Source organism: Buceros rhinoceros, unplaced genomic scaffold, assembly GCF_000710305.1.
Source record: "Buceros rhinoceros silvestris isolate BGI_N320 unplaced genomic scaffold, ASM71030v1 scaffold6695, whole genome shotgun sequence".
Lineage (NCBI taxonomy): Eukaryota > Metazoa > Chordata > Aves > Bucerotiformes > Bucerotidae > Buceros > Buceros rhinoceros.
In genome coordinates this window covers 78,010-81,308 of record NW_010412222.1, presented here as the reverse complement: position 1 = coordinate 81,308, position 3,299 = coordinate 78,010, and the positions used below count along the sequence as shown (strand labels likewise).

At 49.3% G+C, this 3,299-nt stretch overlaps 1 protein-coding gene across 1 annotated transcript in view; it reads left to right on the top strand.

Moving 5' to 3' along the window:
- Positions 1 to 3,299, top strand: part of IFT140 (intraflagellar transport 140) — a 77,867-nt gene that overhangs the window by 15,585 nt on the left and 58,983 nt on the right. The window lies entirely within an intron of this gene.

The window sequence follows — 3,299 nt, the reverse complement described above, 5'->3', positions numbered from 1 at the left end:
TATAAAATATTTTTAAAGCTGTTAATGTGAAATCTTTTGGTAGTTCCTATGAAAGTCATTTCCTCTATCACCATGAAAACCTCAGCACAGAAAGCTATAGGCCATGGTGAGGTCAAAGGGCAGCAGTAATGTTGTTTGATCCCTTGCCAGCCTCATCTTTTTCCAACCTGCTGTGGTGGCTTCAACAGAGCGTGGCTGGGACACACGCCCCAGCTCCTCTGCTGTGCAGTGCAGCCTCTAAGCGGCATTGAAAAGAAAACCCCAAACAAACCGTGCTAAGTAGCTTCATTTCTTAGATCGTGCTCTTGAATAAAATGAGATTATTTCCAAACAAAGCGATTTAACCCGTGTCGTTGGAAGGGTGTAGTCACAGAAGTACCAGTATGTCAGGACAGCAATATCAGACCTCAGATTGCTTCAAGGGAAGCAGGGACCTTAGGGTCTTGGCATCTCTCTGGAGTTTATAGACCTTGTCAGTTGTGCAAGGACACTGAAGTTCTTGGACTTCAGAGGGATTTTCTGCACCTCTGAGAAGCTTTATCATTCAGGTAGTCCATGAAAGTATGTCTGCTTGAATGGTCTTTGGTAGATTAAAAAAAAAAAGCAATTACACAAAATACCAGCCCCAAACCCCTCTGCCTCTCCTCTCGCCCAGCCCTGAGGGATCTCCTGAGCTGGAGTGGTGCAGTGAACTATGGGCTGTGCTTGTCCAGGAGCATTACCAATGGTGTGTATTAGCTCAGGAGTAGCACCCCTTGCCCCCCAACGTGTAGTTGTAGCTTCCAGACTGGAGCTAGGATCCCTTCTGGCTAGCGTGGTATGTGCAATGAGTTCATGTGTAGTCAACCAGTTGCCCCAATGCTTTCTGACAAGAATTGTCCTCTGATAGGAGTACAAATAAGTAGTGTCAGACATGCTCGTTTAACTGGGAGTGTAGAAAAAAAGAATGAAAATGGAAGCCTCACTTTCTCTTTAATAACAGAAGTCATCAGCTGCGTATTAGAAATTGTGTCTTTGCAAGCCATCTTGGAAACAGATCTTATCTTTCTCCCGTTGAATGTTGTAAGGTATTTTCAGTTTTGGAATTGCTCTGTGTAGGTGCTATTATTCGGTCAGAATAAAGGAGGGAAAGGTAACCTTCATAGAACTCATGGAAAAAGAGTTCACTGGAACCTGCAGATCCTTCCAGGAGAAGGGAGTTAGAAGCCACCTGCTGCTAGAAAGCTACCACCCAGTTGCCATTACTGAAACTTGACGGGACGAATCCCATGAGTGGAGTGTGGCTCTCGATGGCTACAGCTGGTCAGAAGGCACCGATGAGGGAGAAGTGGCCGAGGGGTTGCCCTCTACATGAAGAAATTGAGAGATTGTGAAGAGCTGCCTCTGAACAGCCGTGAGCACGTTGAAACCTTACAGGTAGGAATTAGAGACCAAGGCAACAAAGGAAAGAAACCTTGTGGTTGATGTTTACTACAGACCACCCAATCAGGGGGAGCCTATTGATGAAGCCTGGTCAGTCCAGCTACAGAAGGCATTGTGCTTGCAGGCACTTCTATTGCTGGGGAACTTCAGCCACCCCAACATCTGCTGGAAATGTAGCACAGCAAGCTGTAGGCGATCCAGGAGACTCCTGGAGTACATCAAGGAGAACTTCTTAAGCCATGTCGTAGACAGCCGTGCCAGAGGGTATGCAACACTGCACCCCATGGTCACCAACACAGGTGAGCTCATTGCTGATGTCAAGATTGGAGGCAGCCTGCGCTGCAGTGACCACGCACTGGTGGAGTTCACAGTCCTGAGGGATCTGGGTCAGATGAAGAGTAAAGTCAGGACCCTGACCTTTAGGAAAACAAGCTTCCAGCTCTTCAAGGAGTTAGTCAATAGGACCCCCTGGGATACAGCCCTCAGGGACAAGGGAGCAGACAGAGCTGGCAGATGTTTAAGGATACTTCCTACAGAGCACAAAAGCTCTCAATTCCTACGCGTCAGAAATCAGGAAGGGAAGGCGCGACATGAGCATGGCTGAGTCTAGACCTGCTGATCAAACTAAAGGGCGAGAAGGAACTACAGGCAGTGGCATCAGGGACAGGGATCCTGGGAAGCGTACAGGGACACTGCCTGGTTCTGTGGGGATGGGATCAGGAAGGCCAAGGCACAGCTTGTAGCTGAAACTGGAAAAGGATGCAAAGAATAATCAGAAGGGCTTCTATAGGTATGTCAGCCAGAAAAGGAAGGTCAAAGCAAGCATAACTCCCTGCAATGAGCAGGACTAGCAAACTGGTTACAACAGACGAGGAGAAGGCTGAGGTATTCTGCAACTTTTTCGTCTCAGTCTTCACTGGCAACCTCTCTCCCGCGCCTCTCGAGTGGATGGACCTCAAGGCAGGGACTGGGGGAGCAAAGTCCCCCTCACTGTAAGAGAAGATGAGGTTTGAGACCACCTGAGGAACCTCAATACAGGTAAGCCTATGGGACCCTACAAGATGCATCCCAGAGTCCTAAGGGAATTGGATAATTTAGTTGCCAGGTCACTCTTCGTGATATTTGAAAAGTCATGTCAGTCTGGTGAAGTCCCTGTAGTGAAGGTGTGGCATTCCATGTCAGTCTGGTGAAGTCCCCCTGGTGACTGGAAAAAGGGAAACGTTGCACCCATTGTTAAAAAGGGTAGGAAGGAAGGCCCTGGGATCTACTGACCCATCAGCCTCACCACTGTGCCTGGGAAGATACGGAACAGATCCTCCGAGAAGCTCTGCTAAGGCACGTGGAGGACAGGGAGGTGATTCGAGACAGCCAGCGTGGCTTCACCAAGGGCAAGTCTTGCCTGACCAACCTGCAGGCCACCTTGATGGAGGGACCACCTCAGTGGACAAGGAAAGAGCTGCGGGTGTTATCTAGTTGGACTTCTGCAAGGCGTTTGACACAGCACCCCACAACATCCTTCTCTCTAAACTGGAGAGATCAGGATTTGAGGGTGGACTGTTTGGTGGAGGAGGAATTGATTAGACAGTCACATCCAAAGGCTGGTGGTCAATGGCTCATTGTCCAGATGGAGATTGGTGATGAGTGGCGTCACTCAGGACTCCCATTTAATATCCTCGTCAATGACAGTGACAGCAGGATCAGGTGCACTCAGAGGGTTTACAGACGACGCCAAGCTGAGTGGTGCAGTTGAGATGCCAGAGGGATGGGATCCATCCAGAGGGACCTGGACAAGCTTGAGGAGTGGGCCTGTGTGAACCTTATGAGGGTCAACAAGGCCAAGTGCAAGGGCATGCCCCTGGGTTGTGGCAAGGCCTGGT